The following is a 22,282-nucleotide window of genomic DNA, read 5'->3' on the forward strand; positions in this document are numbered from 1 at the left end:
GGGGAGGGGGGTAGATAGGGTGGGGGTTAAGAGTTTCAACTCCCCAAAATCACATCTTCTACTTTAGCTGTCCTCTACCAATCTTTTTTCACTTTGCTGTGAACTTGCCTTGACTAGGGTTTTCTTTCATGTTTTTGTTGACTTCATTATGAATTATGTCTCTGGCCATACTACCCCACACACAACCGATCTCATTCTTATGAACTAGAATAGAAAATTCTACAGCATGACTCCAATTCACTATCTGATCTGGAAATTTTCTCTTACATTTTGTAACTATACTTCTGAAAATATTTATATGAAACTTTAGGTGAATCAGTTCCTTCAACCTCCATTACTTTGCTGAATTCTAGTTACAGAACTGCTTATACTTATCTACACTGTGAGCTCTAGAGCCCTGCTTGAAACCAGATATGTGAGACTCCTTTTAAAAAGAGTTGCTTTAACTTAAAGGAAAAAGTCACTCACCAGTTTCTGAAGAAATGTCATGACTGGCTTTGCTTGTTTGTTTTTAACTGAGGTACATTGTTTTACAGCACTGTATATGATTTAAAGATACAGGATCACACCTTCTAAATGTCGCCACCACACTATACCCACCACCTAAGAATCCATAATTTTATCCCATAGTCCACTGCATCTGACCCAACTTTGCTCTCCCACATGCCCCTCCTCGTCTGGCAGTTCAATTCCATGGTTGGATTTCTTGAGGTTGTTACTGGTTTGGATTTATCTGACTCTTCATTTCATTTCTCTATATTCTTCTACATATAAATGAAGCCATCCAGTATATGTCTTTGTCTAACTTATTTCATTTAGCATAATCCTCTCCAGTTCTATCTATGTTGTTGCAAATGACAAGAACATATCTTTATTTATAGCTGAGTAGTATTCCATTGTGTATATGCCACATCATCCTAAGGCACCCATTTGTCCCTGTGCAATTAGATTGTTTCCATAATTTGGCTATGGTAAATGAACCTAAGAATGCATATACCTTTCAAATTGTGTTTTTTCATTCTTTGTGTAGATACCTAAGAGTGTAATTGCTGGATCATATGATATATCTATATTAATATTTTGAAAACTTGCAGTAAAATTTTCCCCAGGTACTGAAATGGTCAACCTATTAGAAAGTTTTCTTTTTTTCCACATCTTCACTACTTGTTTTTTGATATGGGTCATTCTCACAGGTGTGAGGGGGATGGCTCATTATGATTTTGTTTTCATTTCCCTTGAAGGAATCATTTTTATCCCATTGTTATGTTTTCTCTTTGCTGTTGAGAGATGGTAGAGGATACAGAATACTAAGCTTAGTTCTATGAAAGATAAAATTATAGGGCCCTCCCTAGTGGCACAGCAGCGTAAGGCAACAGCACTAAGAAGCTGAAGCCACTTCAGCATGACTTTGATCTCTGCTCTGGAGTTGATCTACATGGTGCAGCAGACCTCTCCTGACCTGCCCACTGCTCCCCTCAGCAGTGTACTTTGTCAGCTGGCCTGTTCTTCTCCCCACTCTGTCTCTGGTGGATCCTCTCACCACCCCTGAACCGCTGGCCTAGTTCTGTATGCATAAATAAATAATTTTTTTAAAGATAAAATTTCATAGCTACTATTTAGATGACCATAGATTTTTCTCCTTGAAAAGGGAAAAGTATTGCCTACTGAGAGGGGGAGGTGAATGTTAGTAATGAACAGAAAGTATAAAAAAATTCTCGACTATTTTAACTAGGAAAAGGATTCTTGTTTCAAAATTGGTTTTGAAAGGCTACATTTCCAACAGACTTATTTTATCATGTTTCTTCTAGAATAATCTTGTAAATGGTCACTTATATAAACACTTGAGAAAAGTTGCAATTTGTTCCAAGCTAGCAGTGAATACTAAATTCACTCCTTTTCCTTCCCATGCTCCTCCATGTAAGAGGCAGCCCATATAAAAAGCAAGGAGAGCTGGTGGTTTTCTGTATTTGTTGGAAATGGTTCTCAATTAAATTCAGTAATCATATCCTGAAGTCTGCTTACACAAGGCCTATATTATAAGTATCCCTGAAGTGAAAGTGACTTCTAAGAATTTTTAATAATGTGTTAGATTTCCCATAATGTACCTTGTGTCTGACCAATTTCCAGAGTTGATATTTGTAGTCTACATCTACTGCAAAGTAAAAGGCAGTGGCAGTGAGGGGGGGGGGTAAGTAAAGTTAATGCAAGACATGATTTAGACTCAGAATTAACACAGGAAAGGCAGGATTTATAAAAATATGATGGGTGATTTCTCCAGTGTGTGATTCTTTTTCTTGATTTTTTCCAAGATGATCCCTATTTCAAGTGTTTTGTTCTGTGCCCAGATACTAATTGTTCAAAATAGTTACTCTCAGATCAGAAATTCAGGTATAAGTTCCTATATGATGTAATTTCTACATAGTAGCATCTACTACATAGAATTCTCTCACATTACTACTGACTAAGTAAAATTCCACAAATTGCTTCAAATTTGATTTTATTTAGCTATACTCAGTATGAGTAGTTCTTATAGCACCAACATAGTGATTCATTCTTCACACATTTTTTAAAGCAAATAGGGAAGACATATAAGAGTTCTGGGTACATATAAGAGTTGGGAATTAGTATTAGAGAATACAAATGAAGATATTACATAGTTATGGAGACTAGAGAACAAAAGCAAATATTTTGTCTCCTCAGAATTTGACCAGACTTGGCCCTATATATAACCAGCATTCTGTTCATGAATAGCCTGTTATATGTCAGTTATATACTCAAATTGAATTCATCTACTATGCATTTAAGTAATTTTTTAAAAGTTTACCATGCAAGTTATTCTCCTTCTCTAAACACAGGAGGAGTATGAGGGAATATTTTCATGGTCATTTAATATCAAAGTAAGGGAAGGTATTTGTTTCTATCTCCAGAAATTACTCAGATCCTATCTCCACTTCAGGGATATTCACTGTGGCCCATTTCCACAAGTTAAACCACAGTCTTTGCACCCAGTGTAAAGTGCTCCATAGAAACACCAATTCTAAGATCATCTAAAACCATCTAGGCTTGTGGAATTCCCATAACAGAACCTCTGAAAATTGACTTGGAGCTAAACCTGGAATTCCTAGTTCATTTCAGTGTCAAATTTCTCTGAAATGAAAAGACAATAGGATTTGACACCTTGGCAGTTCATTACTATCTATATGCATGTTACAACAGAAGACAGAATTTCTTAAGAGGCATTATTAAGATACTAGACAGAAGATTATAAAATTCGCATTGGCAAAGACTCTGTGTGGGATGAAGTAGGTGAGAGTTCATCTGGAGGTAGAGGGTGGGCCTCAAAAATACCAAAGATATTTTATGATCTAGCAGTGACACGAGCTATACTGAGATAATTGTGCTAGTCATGATGATAAACATGTCCAATAAGAATCTTGTGTTGCTGGCCCTCCCTGGTGGCACAGCGGGTTAAAGTATCGCACTGAGAAGCTAAGCCACTTCCATATGAGTTCAATCCCCAGCCCTGGAGGTGATCCATATGGTGAGGCAGACCTCTCCTGACCCGCCCACTGCTCCCACTGCAGTGTACTTCATCAGTCAGTCTGTTCTGCTCCCCACTGTCTCTGGTGAATCTTCTCACTGCCCCTGCACTTCTGGCCTGTACCCCAGCTCTGTATGCATAAATAAATAAATTTAAAAAAAAAGAATCTTGCGTTGCATTTTTAGTCAATAGAACTGTAAATATCATAATGGAAAAGAAGTACAAAATTCAGATAGTGCAGGCCCACCATCACAAAGAGCAGTGATGACACGGAAGACAAAGGACAGTAGCAGGAGACAAAAGAATTCCTTCAGAAAGGAAAAGTGGCCAAAGGGATCATCAAGACACTTCCAAAAATTAAAAAAAAGAAGAAGAAGAAGAAGAAAGAAAGAAAACTCAAAATGAGTGCCCCAAAGTTGATGTGATAAGAAAATCCTATGAATTTCTGTATTCCACAGAAATGGAGCATAAACCAAGCCAGGACATGGGTATAAGATGTAACCAGAATCTAAGATAAAGACACTGGTTTAATATAGCATCGGGAAGAAAGGACATATGGTATCAGCCTCTAAAAATCTTCAAAGATACAAAATCAAGCTTTCAGTGTACAGATGCCAGTATTTGCCAGTTTGAGGCCTCTCAAAATAAGAAATTCCTGGAAGCAGAGGTAGGAGGTTGGTAAGAAAAGAGGTGGAGGAATATATTAGCCAAAGAAAAAGCTTTCTGCAACTTGGAACTCCCTTCAGGTTGAACTTGCATGCCAAAAACTTATTCATGCCAGACATTTCAAAGAAAAGTCTGCAAGTGAAATAGAAACACCTGTCATGACTTTCTGGACAACTTAGCAAAGAGATCCCTTTGCTCTGTGGTGAAAAGCACAACCAGTGACATGCTGTGGTTATCAAGCAATGTGTTGTGTAGAAGGCACAGTCTATATGTACCCTGCTTCCAAAGACTGACACTGGCCTGGCACCTAAATTATATTATAAAAATTCTATAGCCCAAAGCCTTGTCTCTAGCTATGTCTTTCAGAGCATGTTTTCTATTTGTCTGAACTAGTCGGGAAAGCTAAACATATCAAAGTCTGCAACATCCGCTCCCAACATGCCTCACCGCTTCCAACTTCCCCAAAAGGATGCTCCATGGTGAAGCTGCGGGATAAACTAGTATCCTGTGAAGTTTACATAAATAGTTGCGAGACCCTCCCTCCCGACTCACAAAGTAGGCAAAATGAATCTCTCTGTACCATCCCATGAGACGAGAGTCTCCTGTCACTAAGGGCCTAAGTTATATGGCCCAGTTGACCTCCAGCTTCTACCCCAAATCACCATGAAATTCACATCAATGGGTTACAAGAATATATATGTTTGTCAACCTGCCTAACTTTAGATTTCTTCTTTTTTTTTTAAGATTTATTTATTTATGCTTACAGAACTCAGGTATAGGCCAGAAGTGTGGTGGGTGAAAGGATTCACCGGAGACAGGAGACAGAGCAGGAAGCCAGAACAGGCAGATCAATGAAGTATACTGCTGAGAGGAGCAGTGGGTGAGGCAGGAAAGGTCTGCCATGCCATGTGGGCCGGCTCCGTTGCAGGGGATTGAACTTGTGCTGTAGTGGCTTCAGAGAGGTTCATAATGATGTGCTTTAACCTGTTGAGCCACCAGGGAGAGCCCAGGTTTCTTCATCTTTAAAGTGTTTATTGATTTTTATTATACTTTCCACAGTCTGAGTAAGCCGTCTTTTGATGAAAGCGTTCTACAGGTTTTTCAGGGTTCTTAATTGCTGCAGCATATAACAGTTTCTTTCTTGTTGTTGCTAATATGTGGATATATCACATTTTACTTATCCATTCACTAGCTGGAAATTTAAATGTTCTCAGTTTTGGTCGACTGTGAATAATGTTGCTATTCTAAGTCTTTGTATAAACATATATTTTCATTTCTCTTGATTCCTTGGAATGGAACTGTTAAATCACACAATTCTAACAGCATGATCTAAATTGAATAGTGATTAAAGCAAAGATATTTTGGAAAACATAGAATCAGAGAATAAAAGAAGCCAGATTTCTCTCCCAAACTGTTGTTCCCATTTCAAGTAAGCCCACTGTTTATTTTTACACTTTCACTTCTCTCTCTGATGATCAGCCCAGCAGAACTACTGCAAATCACAGCATTCATCCTTCTGTTTATCCTTTGAGAATGGCCTTTTCTTTGACACTTACACAAGATGAAGCAAAACAGCTGAACTCGTCACCACTAGTTATTTCTTTTTTTTTTAAGATTAATTTATTTATGCATACAAGAACTGGGGATACAGGCCAGAGGAACAGGGGGTGAGAGGATTCACCAGAGACAGTGGGGAGCACAACAAGTAGATGGCTGAAGTACTCTGCTGACAGAGCAGCGAGCAGGTCAGGAGAGATCTGCCACTCCATGTTGGTCTTGACCCTGGTAATTGTGGGTAGCTTCATAGTGCTGTTCTTTAACCCATTGCACCACTAGGGAGGGCCCACCACTATTTATTTCTTCCCCACTTTCTCATTAATTTCATGAAATGCAGACTTCTTTTAAGTAAGAGGAGATAGTCAATCAGGTGTTTATGACTCTGGAGGTACTTAAAGCTGCATATAAATTTCTCTTTCTTTGCTGCTTTCTCTGCTTTCCCTTCTTTAAATATCAACACTTTCCACAGAACCCATTACCCGACTTCTCTTCTTGATGTGGATCCACACACTTACACTGCTTCATCGACCTGTGCCTTTCCAGATCTTCATGTTTCAAATTCAACTCCAGACAGGCTCCCCCAGAATACCTACATGCTTTTCTTTTGTGCTTCCAGGAACTTTCCCATACAGTGTACTAACAATTTCCATTCTGGGTTGCAGTTTTTCTTAGTTTTCTGATCCCCACCAACTTGAATATTTTAAGAACAAGAACAATTTTGCACCACAGTGTTAAGAGGACAGATTTCTAAGATTTGAATTTTGATTCTACCTTTTACCAACTCCAGGACTTAGGCTTGTTATTTAAACTCTATACCTCAACTTCCTCACTGGCAAAATCAGGGAAATAATATCTATTGCACAGAATTATTGGAGAAAGCAAATTAGTCCAGGTAAGGCACTTTAAAGGCAGGTATTCTTCATCACTTCATCATCAACACCAGTTCTGTTGTTTCCAGTTTTCAAATAAGCACACAGTATGTGAAATGTACTGCTTATGAAAGAAATTTGTAAACACTCTTTTTGGAAGTAGTAGCTAAGTAAGAAAACTTAATAATTACCTTGCTCCATCCTAGAGCCTACAAAGATAAAAGCACGTAGACTCCATGAAATCCTGAAGTGTCCATGAATAAACAAAGAGATGTAGTACCCAAGAGACAAGGAAAGAGACTGTTTCAAATTAACATTGGTGATGACTTGGCATATTTTGGAGAGCTCAAAGAGACAGAAAATTGAAACAAGGCCATTTGAATTTTGTCTTTATGAGAGTATACACTAAATAAAATGGACACAAAAGTCATCTCCTGGAATTAGAGAGTCTAAGTAGGTGGGAAGGAGGTCAAGAGAGAGGTATAGACCAGCTCCAAAGCCCTGACAGTGCAAGGAGAGTAAAGTGTGATGGAGGGTAAGCAGAGAAAACATTTATGGTTCCTAATCACAACATTTATTACTTTTGCTCTTTGAGAAGAAAAATATTGCTTTTATCAGAGGAAAGAATTGCTTGTTACCTTGTGGCTAAATTCTCCATTTCTTAATCATCAGGGCCTAGCCAACAATGAAAAAGGATGACATGTCCTACAAAGAATGTCTGATTCCTTTCTGTACTGCTCCATTTATTTGTAGAAATCTATTGTTCCACTCTTCTTGCCATATTTTAAAAGCAAAGACACAGAAGTTGAGAGAGAAGAGCAAGGATGTCACCTGCTTGCTAAAACTTGTAAAGAATGCAGTAAATGTTTGAGTCAAAGATGTTAATCAAGACATTAGTCAATTCACATAGCTCATCATGAGACATTGTAATTTCAAAAATTCCAAGAAAACCAATTCCATTATTAAAGTGAATACTGAACTTTTTACTTTAAAATGACATTTTTCTCCTAATTAGAAAATTAAACCAATATGCATGTGGGGGTTGTAAAAATTATAAAGTATAAAAAACAAAATTAAAATATTCTGTAATCCCACCATGTAGGAAAAATGTTATAGAAATTTTAATACTTCAGTTTTTTCTTTGTATACATGTATGCACACACACATTTTTTAAAAACATCTAATATACTCTATTTAAACTTACTACCCTCCATATCTCACTCAATATCATCTCTCTTGGTCTGGTGATGATCCAAGGAGAAGATTCAAGCTGCGGTTAAAGTTAAGTTTCTTCAATCATGATGGAGCTCAAATAAATGCTTTTTTGCATGTGAGAAAGCTGCATGCTTAGATCTTGCCAAGTCACATCTTTAATTTCATTGGCTAGTAAAGAGCCTTCAAAAGTCTCTTCTTTTAAATTAATCCAGACTGAAGAGATCACTGATTAACTACACAAGTGCAATAGATATGCCAGCATTCTATACCAGTTTGAACACTGAATAATCAACTCTTAGAATGAGTGAACTGTCAGTAGAGTAGATGTGTTAGATAAGGAGAGATGTGGGGCCAGAGTCAAGGGGACAGGGAGGCTGGAAGAATATGCTAACGACTACTGCTTATCTGATTAACAGGCATTAATAAACACATGATAAAAGGGAATTTTCATGATATATTCAATGCTTGCTTGATCCCATAATTAGACCTTAACAATAATCCTGAAAATGAGATACTATTATCTTCAAAGCAAGCATTCTTGATGCTCATTTTAGTGACCAATCATAATTTGCCATCTCATCTATGAAAAGTAGTCTTCTGAGTACCACTGCCTAAGTGGCAATGACCTAAGTAAAATGTTTTAAAAATTGTTTCCTAGGTTGTATCTTAAAATTCAAACCCTAATGTCTTTAAAACAAAAAGCTCTATTTTGTGAATATAATATTTAATGTTCCCATACCAAAAATGTACACTCTTAGACTGCATTAAGGTCTTCCCTATTCTGACTGCCTTTCAGAAGCTAGAATAACACTTCTTGTAAAGTATAAGTTAACATCAAATTTCTCATATTTATAGTTCATGGCATTCTATAAGTTACTAGTGTTCCTAAGGTCAACTTTTACAGTTGGTCCAGATTTTAGAATTATCAGGCATGAACCTTAAAATAACTGTGGTTAATATGTTTAGGGAAATAAATGATAATGGAGAGTCATAAGTGTTGAAATATATAAGGAAAAATAGAGCAGAGATTCTAGAACTTACGAATAACAAACACCATAAATGAACTTAACCTGTATAAATATCTGGTGAAAGAAATACAAAACTAGAAGACAGGTGCATAGAATATTTCCAGACTTAAATACAAAGAAAAAAGGAGAATAAAATGTGAATTATGGGCCCTCCCTGGTGGCGAAGCAGGTTAAAGCACAGCACTGAGAATCTGAAGCCACTTCCGCATGAGTTCGATTCCCGCCTGCCGCCTGCCCCGGAGGAGACCACATGGCGAGCCAGACCTCTCCTGACCCGGCCACTGCTTCCCTCAGCAGTGTACTTCGTTGACCTGCCTGTTCTGCTCCCCACTCTGTCTCTGGTGAAGCCTCTCACCGCCCCTGAGCCTCTGGCCTGTACTCCAGTTCTGTATGAATAAATAAATAAATCTTTAAAAAAAAATGTGAATTATATGCTCATAGCATTATGTATACATATGTTTCATGTGAGCCCCCAAATGGGTAAATGAAAGGCACAAATAATATTTAAAGAGAAATGATCTTTGTCTATGCTGATCAAAGAAAAAGAGAGAGAAGATTTAAATTACCATAATTATAGATGAAACAGTCATTAAGAAAAAGCCATAAAAGAAGATTATGGTCAACAATGTATTAACATATTAGATAATGTAAAATTGGAATAATTTCTAGAAATACATAATTACCGAAATTGACTAAAGAACACAAAAAATCTAATTAGGCCCATTATTAATTTAGAGAAATTTTATTGTTAATTTTAAAATTCCCGGAAGTTTCCCTAGAGCCTTTCTTAGTAAGTTCTACCAAATAATTAAAGAAAAATTAATGCAAAACCTTCACAGACATATCTATGAAATAGAAGCAAAAGGAACAGTTCCCAACTAATATGAGGACAGTGTATTGCCTTGATACCAAAACCAGAGAAAGATACGACAAGAAAAATATAAATACAGGTTAATAAACTTTATGAATACACATGGCAAAATCCCAGGAAATGATCTCAGTAAACAATGAAAAGAATAATACAATATAATCAAGTGGGATTTTTTCCAGGAATTAAAGGTTGGTTTTATATTCAAACTCTAATTCATATAATAAATCATATGAGTGGATAAAATTAAAAAATCACATGTTTGTTTCAATAGGCATAGATAAAAGCATTTGATCAAACCCAATACCTTTTCATGACAAAACACTCAACAAACTACAAATAAAAGGAAACATCCTCAGTCTAGGGAAGGCAGTTACAAAAATCTAAAACATAGTACTTAACAGTGAAGACTGAAAGCTTTCCCAGTAGGATGTGAATAAAGCAAGGTATTCACTTTTACCACTTCTATTTGACATTGTTCTGGAGGTTCTAGCCAGACCAATTATGCAAGAAAAACAAATAAAATCCATTTAAATTGGAATGGAAAAAATAAAGTTATATTCACAAAGCATCACTTTATATGAAGAAAATTCCAAAGAAACAATAATGAGTGAGAATGACACACACAGCTGTACATTTAAGAAATTCCAAGCAAGATAAATATTAATAAGACACACCCAGGTACAGAGTGAAAAATAAAGACAAAGAAAAAATCTTATAGTTAACCCCACATAAGACATTTTATTTAAAAGAGCAACATTTACACTAACATCTTATTGCTGAATAGAAAGGATGGAAATTGTAAGAAAATGTAATTAAAATTTTAAAAAGCTGAAAGCAAAAAACTTTCTAGAATTCCGTACTCAGCAGATATATATATATGTTTTTAATGAAGGTGAAATAACAACACCTGTTTCCAGGCAAACAAAAACTGAAGAAACTATTTTCTTTATTTTTTTATTTTATAACAGTTTATTTTTACATCATTTTGTACATTATTTTTTCCCATCTCAACTGTAATCCCCGTGGGTTTCCCATCACCAAGTCACTGGTGTGCCATCACCATAATCCCGTGCACTTCCCTACTATTTTCTTTTTTTTTTATGTATTTTTTTTACAACATTCTTCATTTTGTACATTTTTTCATCTCAGTGGTAATCCCCATGTACTTCCCACCACCAGTTCACCCATGTGCCATCACCATCATCCCCAGTGCACTTCCTGCCCAGGTTTTGATCCTATTCCCCTCTCCACTCCTACCAGAATGTGTCTGGTTCATAGCTGTTCATTTATTATTATTATTTTTTTTTTTACTTTATTACAATTGTATTTTCTTTTTTTCTGGACTACCTTCTCTGGCCATGAAGGAATCAAACCATATGAAGAAGACAAGAAACCCTCTTACCTTGTGGAGATTGAAGAAACTATTTTCTAGCAGACCAAAGAGGGGGAAATTGTAAATAGAGTTTTTCAGACAAAATAATGTTCCTAGATGGATACATGTAAATCCAGCAAGAAATGAAGAGCAATTGAGGAAGTAAATGTGCACTTAACTTTTTGATGACATACAGTAAAACTAAATAAATGCATATTCTATGAACTAGTAATTTCACTTCTAGGTATAACAGTAATTCCACCCCCAGTTATAATAACTCCTGGAAATATACCAAAAATTGGGTATGAAAAAGTAAAGAAAATCACTATTAAGTACAAGGAAATCCATTTGAAGAGGTGGGAACCTATACACCTGTCCATTCACAGGAAAACGAATAAATGAATTGCAAGATATTCATGCAATGCAAAAGTATCAGCAGTGAGAAAATTAAACACATGATAACGTAAACAAATCTTTAAAACATAAAATAAAAAAGTAGATAAACTATATCTCCATTTGTATAAACTTGCAAAGCAAGGAAAACTAACCAGTGGTGATGCATGTCAAACAATGACTAGCTCACCAGAAATTAACAAAATGGGATTGCAATGGTTAATTTCTTAGTACAAATAGTGATTATCTGGAAATGCACTTCGTGAGTAGTAAAATTATGAAATAGGGTTCTATGTTAAAAGATATATTATCTTTAGAAGGAAATAAAGTGTCAATGGTTATCACTAACATTCATTGCACATGGATGTGACTGAAATTCATGCCAAAATAACCTATTGCTCACTCCCTGCAGGATTTGTGTTTTCTCTGCAATATACAGGGTGGTTACTCACACCCCAGGGTTTTGCATGTAAGTGCAGGTCCTTGCAATCTCTCATCATACAGATCTATTATTTGGGTCTTCCATTTGGAACTATTTTGCCCACACCCAAAGTCATAGAGAAGGAGAAAAAAAAGAGAGAGAGACCCAGAACTCCAGGACTTGTAGGCTTATCTTTGTAGTTAATCAGGTATGTCTACAGGCAGGAACCCGAGCGGTGCCAAAGACATTTGTTCTGCCTCAATTAATCCCCCAGCTCTGTGGCTGGATATGATATTCATCATCGAGTTTTTGTGGGTTTTTTTTTTCTGTTTGTTTGTTTTTGTTTTTTGGCTACAGAAAACAAGTTCCCATTCTCACAGGAGAGTAAGTAAATGAAAGGGGGAAGAAATCTCCCTTTCTGCTGTCAGAAGAAAGCCAAATACTTGGCTGCATTTATGTGATATTTTCCTGCTTGGGCTCCATCTCACAGCCTAAACTGTGCGGACAGATCAGAGAATAATACACCTGCTGCAGTGAGGGGGCATCAGAGTATCGTCTGGACCTACACCAAGCCTGCCTGGCCTCTTGAAATCTGGCTAGAATAATAGTGTCAACCACAATGTTTCCTGTAAAAGTCACTGATACGTAACTAAAAAGATGAATACCTTCGGTTTGAAAAACTCTAAGTATCAATCATCCAACAGTATTTTTTTTTAAGATTGATTTATTTATTCATACAAAACTGGGGTACACGCCAGAGTCACAGGGGCGGTGTGAGTATTTGCCAAGAGACAGAGTGGGGGGCAGAACAGGCAGATTCAGGAAGTACACTGCTGAGGGGAGCAGTGGGCGGGTCAGGAGAGGACTGCCGAGACTTGTGGGACCCCTCTGGGGCGGGGATCAAAGGGGGCTGCAGCTCTCTTGTAGTGCTGCATTTTCACCCACTGTGCCACCAGGGAGGGCCTCATCCAACAGTATTTAATCAAAATAATGTATTAAAAATTGAACTTAAAAGGGGTTTCTCTGTAACAAACCACTGATCAGCTTGGTATAGATATTGTACCCAAATTTAGAGCTTCATTTTATGTATCAGTGCCAGTCACTCCTCTGCTCAAAAGTCTCCATAGCTTCCTCCCGGTTCAGAACAAAAGGAGTCCCTACATGGCTAGAGGCCAAGGAGATCTGCCCCACCTTTCCCGACTACCTCCCCATCACCCCCTTGCTCTGCATATTCTTACTTTAGCTTATTGGCAGACTTTGTCTAAACCTGGTTCTCTCCCCCGTAGCCCTGGGCAGAGTTTCTACTTTCTGTCTTTGCTTAATTGTGTCACCTTTCCTAGGAGGCTTTCGGTAACAACCTTATTCAAAGTTTCAACACCCACCCTACCCTAAAATCCTGGTGACCTCTTAGCCTCTGTGCTTTTTATCTTTTTTATAGCAATTCTTACTTCTGAAGAAATATCTAATTTATCTAATTTATGTCCTTTATTTGCGGCTTGTTCCCACCTACTCTCTGCCTCCAAAATGTGAGTCCTGAGAAGGCAGGGATTTTTTTTTTGTTGATTGGTTTATACCAAATATCTGATCAGGGCCCTGGCTGGTTATGTAATGAATGTTTTTGAGTGACTATCTTAGTAACATCTGAGCATCTCTTCTGGATTCAGAAATGACAGTTTCTGAACAAAAATGTTTTCCTAGTTGTATGACTCTCAGTAACAGGGGCAAGCAGAACCAGCTCTGGAGACCTCTTCACTCAAACACTAAACAAAATAAAGAAATTTTGTTATGATAATATGAACTAGTATTTGTTTAATGCCTTATAATATATAAAACACCTTCACAAATATTAGACCTTTTCAGGAACCCATGGGAGAAGACATTACTGCCTCTTTTTTTTTTTTTTTTTTTTAAGATTTATTTATTTGGGTGGGGAGGGAAGTGCACGGGACTATGGTGATGGCACACGGGTGACTCGGTGATGGGAAACCCACGGGGATTACAGTTGAGATTGAAAAAAAAATGTACAAAATGATGTAAAAATAAACTGTTATATTATTAAAAAAATTTACTTATTTATGCATACAGATCCAGGGTACAGGCCAGAGGTTCAGGGGCATTAACAGGAATTATCAGAGACAGAGTGGGAGTGTAACAGGTACAGGTTTCATGGACTCTGCCCCCACTCCAGATACTGGAACTCCAAATCCCATCAGTACCAAGGAGAAGCACGCTGGGACGTGAGGGCGGAGCTGAGCAGAGAAAGAAGAAGAGAAGGGAGAAGAAGGAAGGAAGTAGGATGGAGAAGTCAGGAGACCTGAGGAAACCACATGGAGCAGCAAGCATGTGATGAAGAAACCATGCTTGTTTCTCGACCCTGGACTGGTTAAGGCAGATGTGGGTGAGATACCTGTAGGGAGGTGACTATGGCAGTGTTTATACTGATTTTGATTGTGCTCTTTTCCTCCCAGATTTGTCTGGCCATTTCTGACCCTTTTCCCTGGGTCCCGGCTAGAAGGTGCTTTAGTCTTGTGGCAGGCTTTCAGGCCTTGCTTTGGGCCAATCCCTTTTGGGTTGACTTTTGCCCACGAGAGGATGGGTAACTTCAGGTGTTTTATTTAGAAGTTATATTCTTTGTGTTCCATATTGTATATTCACTGTATTAAAGTCCCTTTTCATTTAAGTTTTATATGTTTTGTCTTGTTGCGGCGGATGGCAGAACCCACTTAGAGCAGGCAGTTTTGGGGACTTCAGGGGTGTCCCTCTCCCCCTGTCCTCTAACAGATTTGCTGCCCTATAACAGGTTCAGAACAGGCAGATCGACAGGCTGAGGGGAGCAGCGGTGGGTCAGTCGAGGTCTGTGCCATGTGGTCACCACTGGGTCAGGGATCTAACTCATGCTGAAGTGGTTTTAGCTTCTTAGTGCTGTGCTTTAACCTGCTGTGCCATCAGGGAGGGCCCACTGCTTCTGTTTTTTAACTGAAGAACAAACAAAAAATTGCCTTAAATACAACAGTGAGACCTAGATCAGAGGTAAATGATGAAAGTCAGAATATAATGTAATCATAACTTTCAAGGGTTGAAAAGAAACTGTTGCCAATTTTAAATTCTACTAAATTTTAGAATATGCATTCGAATATGAAGACAAAATAACAAAAAAGGACTCTTCAGGCAAAGGAAAATAAATCTAAATCATATGACAGTATACAATAGTAACAGTGTTGGACGGAGATTCAACTATATGGAAAATTAAAATAAACAATAGCAGACAACAACTCAAAAATTTGTCAGGTAATAAATGGAGTTCTAAAAGCCTAACACTAAATGAAAACTTGTAAGAGTACTAATTTATTTTAAGTACAATAATTAAAGGAAACATGTTTTAACTCTTGGTTTTATATATATGTAACTGAAAAGCTAAGAAGGAGGAAATATAATATTTAAAATAAACCTCAATTCCATTTGCAATATACTTCTAACTAAAATATTGACCAAAGAGGAAATCATAGTGGAAATTGCAGAACACTTACAACTAAATTATAATGGAAATATACAATAGCAAATCTTGTTAGATGAAGCTCGCCCTTGCTTACAGAGATATTACACCTCAAATACATATATTTTAAAGTCAATTATCTGAGACATTTCAAAAAGTGAATAGAAAGAACTTGCATCAAGGCAAGTGCTGGAAACATCCTAAGTACCATAAGTGCATGAATGGATCAAGATGTAATCTAGAAACACAATAGGATGCTACGCAGCTATAAAAAAAAAATGAAACACTGCCATTTGCTGCTAAATGAATGGACCACATACGATATAATACCAATGAATTAGTCAAAGAAAGATACATACCATATGATTCCACTCAGAAGTGATAAAGAGACAAAACAAATCAACAAGTAAAACTAAACAAAAACAACTTCTCATAATAACTACCAGAAAGAAAGGGAAAGAAGGCTGAGTACACTGGATTAAAGGGGTTAACTTCCCGGTGATAGATGCAAACTAGACTTCTGGTGATAAACATATAGTATATTCTCATATTCATTTAAGAAGTATTATACCTAAAATCTGTATTAGTTAGAAATCATGTTACTTCAATTAAAGAAAGACAGAATATACCTGAAGTAGAAGGAAGTAAAAAAATAAAGACAGAAATTAATAAAATGGGGAAAACAATACAATAAAGAAATCAATAAAAAGAAAACAGAAGGCCTCCCTGTTGGTCCAGGGGTTAGATCTCCTGCTGGCCAGGGGCTGACCCACATGGCAGCTTTCCCTTGCCCACTGTTCGTATATTTTAGTACATCTACCTGTTCTGCTTTCCACCGTCTCTGGTGAATCCAACCCCACCCCCACCCTAACCCCAGCACCTCTGACCTACAACGGTTTTTATATGCATAAATAAATAAATCTTTTTAAAAAACAGAAAGATTGATTCTTCTATGAACTACTAAAATCAAAAACCACTTACAGGACTTACTTTTGAGAGAGAGAGACAGAAGACACAAGTGGTCAAGATTATAAATAAAAGGGGAAAATATCACAACATATCTTACAGCCACTAAAAAGATAAGGTATTATGAATTTTCTGCCAATAAATTTGACCATTCCATTAACATATAGAAATAAATGCTAAAACAGCTGCAGAAGAAATAGAAATTGTAAATATTTGTGTATCTGTCAAAATCTGTAATCAAACCCCCCCTCAAAGAAAACCCCGACCCCCACAAAACATTTAGTGATAAAAAGGAGTTCAAGTGGAATCATGCAGTGACCCTCCAAGGAGCACAGGAAATAAATTTGACAGTAAGTAATATGAAATAATATACAGATAAAAAGAAAAATGTAGATAAAAGTGAAATTCCTTGCTGAATATGTCCAATTTTTGAAGTACCTAAGAAACAAAAATTTTTCTTTAGAATCAGTACAAAGAACAATTACCTTTAAAATCTTTTCAAATTCTCATCTAACATACAAGAAACTTTGCTTTCCTCTTTGAGGTCAGCTATAGCTAGCAAATATATCATGTCAGCTGTATTTTTAAAACACCTTTTCAACTATAAGGATTTTTTTAGCACTACAATAGGATGTAAGTTGCAGATGAGGAGAGTCTGGTGGTTATGAGAGTGACAGGAATCGGGCATAAAAGTTTATATTTCCAAGGAAGCTGGAGAACAAGAAATGTTCATGTCAAAGTGAGTAAGTTATATTTAACAATCTCCAGATGGATTTGCAATAAGTAATTCCACTTTTACCTACAGGCTTCCAGCTACCATTTTGTGAAAAGGTATTCTAAGTACATGGGTTAATTAAGTTTCAGATTTAGTCAGTTATTAGGCTGACTTGAAGGAGTTCACACTTTCTCAACTCTTTCTTCTTGCCTGGCGCCATCCTCAAAAGTGGGCATAAGTTTACATTGGCAATCACATGCTCCCCACCAGAAGCACTGGGAATGTTACTTATATTAAAGACAGGAATTTTGGATTCAACAGATGCCACTAACTCTGACATGCTGAGAGTTGGTGTCTGGATAAACCATAGTCTCTTGTCCTTTAATTTCGGAGATGTTGCATATGTATAATCTTTTTTGCTGTAATAATATTCACTACATTTCTAAAACTGCTCTTATTTAATAAATCCTTCCACTGGAGTTTATTTGCTTAAGTCTTCTGCTCCTTGCATGTGAATAAAGCTGCAATTGAGCAATTAATTTCCATTGTATTTATTTTATTTTACTTATCAGGGTTATAGTTTTGCTCCTTCATATGTGCATTCACCCTCTACCAAACCACCTGTGAAAATCCTTCCTCTACTGACCTACCACATCCCTTCATCACTTCCTCTAATAACCATTATATTCTTTCACTGACTTCAAGATTTATTCCTACTGTATTTTGTTTGTTTGTGTTTTTGTTATTTATATTTCACAGTTGAGTGGAATAAGTCATTTTTTGGCTAATTTGACTTACATAATCATCTTGGATTCCATGCATTTTGTTGCAAATAACTGTTCCATTGTTTTCAGTACTGTATAATATTGCATTGAATATATATTCCCAGATTTCCTTGTCTAGTCACTGTGGGAAGTCACTAAGTTTTCTTCTATGACTTGGCGATTTGTGGACATTGGCTGCTATGTATAAAGGACCAGATAAATTGTTCACATTAGAGTTTACAATTATTTTAGAATTGAGCAGGTCATTTGATGAACATGAAGCATGTAGAACTTCTTGCTAGAATATGAGATAAGAAGAATGTGTGACTTTTTCTTTAAGAACAAGTATATGTTTTTAAAAACCAGTGAGAGCTTCCTTAGGAGCAAATTGCAAAGTCTGGTCATGGCAAGTGTAACCTCAAATGTCCATTTTGTAGACACTTTAGTAAACACTATGCTCTATATTTTAGACTAATTTTCATTGCCTTAAATTCTTGATTTTGTAGTAACATTAATTAGATATCTTTTTTTTAATCTTAACACTTCTTCAGCAATGGGCAAGTAGCTCTGGGGTACAGGCCAGAGATGTGGAGGGTGAGAGGATTCACCAGAGACAGAGTGGGGAACAGAACAGATATATCAATGAAGTACACTGCCGAGGGGAGCAGCGGGCGGGTCAGGAGAGGTCTGCCTCGCCATGTGGATTCCCACCAGGGCAGGCAGAGATCAAACTCATGTGGAAGTGGCCTAAGCTTCTCAGTGCTGTGCTTTAACCCGCTGCGCCACAAGGGAGGGCCACAAATAGGTATTTTTAATGGAATTAGGAAGCAAAGAAAAGCCTAAGTAATTTCTATTCTACCAAAGTCATGTTAAATTCTACAAAACTATGGATTCTAATCTTTCTGCAATTTAAAGTAGCATATCTCTACCTGGGGAAAAAGAATGAGATGACACTTCAAGGACTTTTTAAACTCAGTGATTTGATTTTTACCTAGTTTACATTTGTCACCAGGCCTCTCCAATCCACCTGGAAAATTGATCAACCATAATCATATGAAATTATATTATATAAGCCATTCAGCTCTCTACAAATATTTCTAATGTTGTTTATTTTCAGTTTAAAAGTCACCTTCATAATCATTTGCTGTCATTTGCAACTATAGAAATGTGATTTTTAGTTGAACTTGTGAATCATTCGCTTAGAGGAAAGAGCAAAGGTGATCATTTCCAAGTTTCATGGGTATCATTTCAACAGCAAATGGAATTCACTTTTTAGAAACTTGGGACTGATACAAAATAAACTTGAAACAGCTCCAGATGTTAAGTTAAAAAAATGCTAATCAACTCACATGCTTTTACAATTTCAAGCATAAAATAGTTCCTGTTTTCAAATAACAAAATTCTAATTTAGAAAACAATATCACATAATTTACAGATACAGAGTTCAGTAGGATAACTGTCCTGTAATGAAGTGTGAGTTCAATGAAACAGATGCAAAATGTCTAGGAGTTCAGAGAAAGTCAGACCACCATGACTGGAGCTATAAAGAAAACTGTAGGAAAGGATATTTAGTTTGACCAAAATCTTGAATTTAATAAGGGAAAGGAGAATGACTACCATGGTGTAAACAGCACAGCATATACAATTCATTGAATATAGCAGTCTGACAAAATAGTGTTCAAAATTAGCATTTCTAAAGTATCTTCCATGGATTATTAGGTCCCAGAGAGAGAGTAGATAGTAAAATGATTAAGTATGTGGTCATCCAAGATGACTACATGGTTTTGAAGCCTAACCCTCCTCCTCTGCATTGTGTGAGCCAGAACAAGTTACTTAGCCTCCTTATAGAACTGCTGGGAGTGGAGGAAGTGAGAGATAGGAAGGGTGTCTTGTTATTAAATAAACTAAGTATCCTAATAGTATCTAGGACACAAAGGCATATAAAAGATATTAATTCTCATTAATTATTATGTTTTTTCCCAAAAACAATGTGTAATCAAATAAATGTAAGAAGAAATGTGCTAGACAAAAGCTCACCATTTGACTTATGCATGACTTCTCAGAGATTATAATATAGTAATGCATCCTATGAATCTTTTAAAAAATGCAACATTTATTAAACTCTGAACCCTTTTTGTATGGAGAAAAATTAATTTTCTGTGCAAGATTTTGGGAAATGCTGTCTTTATAATATAAGGTGTAAGTAAGTGTACACCCTTAAGCATTTAGTGACATTTTTGACTTACAAATTTTATTGTAATTAACAAGAACTAAAATATACTGAGCTCTACAGTATTTAAATTCTGGCAAAAACAGTGTAAAATATCGGTATTATCACCCCCTTTTTCCACATACACATACAGAACCTTAGAAGTGTGTTTTCAGGTTGACAGACATAGTAAGTGGCAGAATTGAGATTCACAGTTAAGTTCACAGATGTGACCCGGGATGATGAACACTTCTGTCCTCCTTTAATGAGCTTATGGTCTCACCCTCTTCTCCAAGGTGATTCCTCAGGGACTGTCTTCTGAAAGTAATTACAAATTACAGAATGTAATTTGGTTGATTACAATTTTGCCTATCTGCTTACAGGAATAAGGCCCTAGAGAAATCACACTCCAAAGCATAGACTGTCATTTTGGAGTGAGTTTCTGGCTGGCTGTAGTTCAGGTCAGTCTTTACATGCTGCTTATTACTCAGCTCTTCCTAGGGACTTGGACAAGCGCACATTTCACAGCCAAGTATATTGTGCTCCTTTCTTTTTCATTGAAGTTGTTCAGTTGATAATATTCCTCTGTACACCACAGGGAATGGCTTTTCTAGGCCCTGAAAACACTGATGGGCAGAAAGGTAGAAAACTGTCCTCCTCAAGGTGTGGCCCATCACACCTTATCTGCTGGCTGGTCCATGAGTTCTTGGCTGTTGTTAGAGGACTAAATTTGAGATGAACATTTATAAACATTTTTAGTAAGTTGAAAGGGTAATTGTGTCTGGATCTAACATTAAATTGGGTGCATGTAATTTATATGCTTTTTTTTTCTATTTTTTTTTATTAGATTTCATGGTAACTTGCAAACATTTCAGTCTGCAGAGGTGGGAGGAAGCTAGTCCATTAACACTAACAGTTTGAGAAGCACCAACCTAGGAGACAGGAAATGACTTTAGAAAGCAATTCTTACCTAAATGGACATCCCCACCACAATAGAATATTCCTCTATAGTGCCAATTTTATATTTCCTAGTTGAAATTAATTATCAAAAAAAATTCGAATTTTGAACTGAAAATAAGATATGAAAGGAAATTTAATTCCTTTCTGTTTTATACTTTTTCTTTTTGCAGTTTATGCAGTCTACCTACATTGTTAATATAAAATTATCGCTAATAAAGCTATAAGAATCTTAATATTAAAATCTGATATTTTTAGAAAGCTTTGTTTTGAAGGTTAGATTTTTCATATATTGATGTCGGTGTCATGGAAGTATCATGACTTTCCATAAACTGCCCTTTGATGCTGCTGTGAGAAACTGAATTATGATTTGATTGAACAGCAGAACTGCCAAAATAACATAACCAATATAACCGTTTAGTGTTTCATATATTACTCTGGGAAGGAAGAAATAGGAGAAGCTCGTAAATGCTACATGTTGAGGGAAAAGGTGGCTCAAAAGATCTGGGCTCTCAGGGAAAAGAGATGATTACCTAATGACACAAAGCTAAGATAACAGCTCAGATAAAGAGAAAATAAATCAGAGCAAGAATTCAAAACCAGACTGAGGAAAGGAGAAGCCAGAAATTATCATCATGAATATGACATTACCCTTTCCAAAATATATACAATAAAGAGTCAAAGAACTTTTTTGAGATATTAAATCCAGTTGTTCCTTATTCTATTTCAGATGAGAATTCAAGTATTACTCAAGAATGAAAAAAAAAAATGAATGACAAATACAAGTTCCTCTTGTATCATTGAATGAAGTGCAGAAAATTAAAAGAACTTCCAGACATTTATTAGTTGCATTTCACTGTTAAGAAAATGAAATCTGGGCCCTCCCTGGTGGTGCAACGGATTAAAGCACAGCACTGTGAAGCTAACGCAGCCACTGCAGCATTAGTTCAATCCCTGGCCAGGGAGGTGACCCACATGGTGTGGCAGATATCTCCTGACCCGCCAGCTGCTCCCCTCAGCAGTGTATTTCAGTCCATCTTCCTGTTCTGCTCCCCATTCTGTCTCTGGTGAATCCTTTCAACCTCTCCCCCAAACCCAACACCTCTGGCCTATACCCCAGTTCTTGAATGCATAAATGAATAAATCTTTTTTTTTTAAGATTTATTTATTTGTGCATACAGAACTGGGGTACAGGCCAGAGGCTCAGGGGAGGCGAGAGGCTTCACCAGAGACAGAGTGGGGAAC

General features: G+C 36.7%; 1 protein-coding gene across 1 annotated transcript in view; it reads left to right on the forward strand.

Moving 5' to 3' along the window:
• Positions 1-22,282, forward strand: part of YOD1 (YOD1 deubiquitinase) — a 120,582-nt gene that overhangs the window by 90,924 nt on the left and 7,376 nt on the right.

Source organism: Condylura cristata, unplaced genomic scaffold, assembly GCF_000260355.1.
Source record: "Condylura cristata isolate star-nosed mole 26May11 unplaced genomic scaffold, ConCri1.0 scaffold00001, whole genome shotgun sequence".
In the NCBI taxonomy this organism is placed as follows: Eukaryota; Metazoa; Chordata; class Mammalia; order Eulipotyphla; family Talpidae; genus Condylura; species Condylura cristata.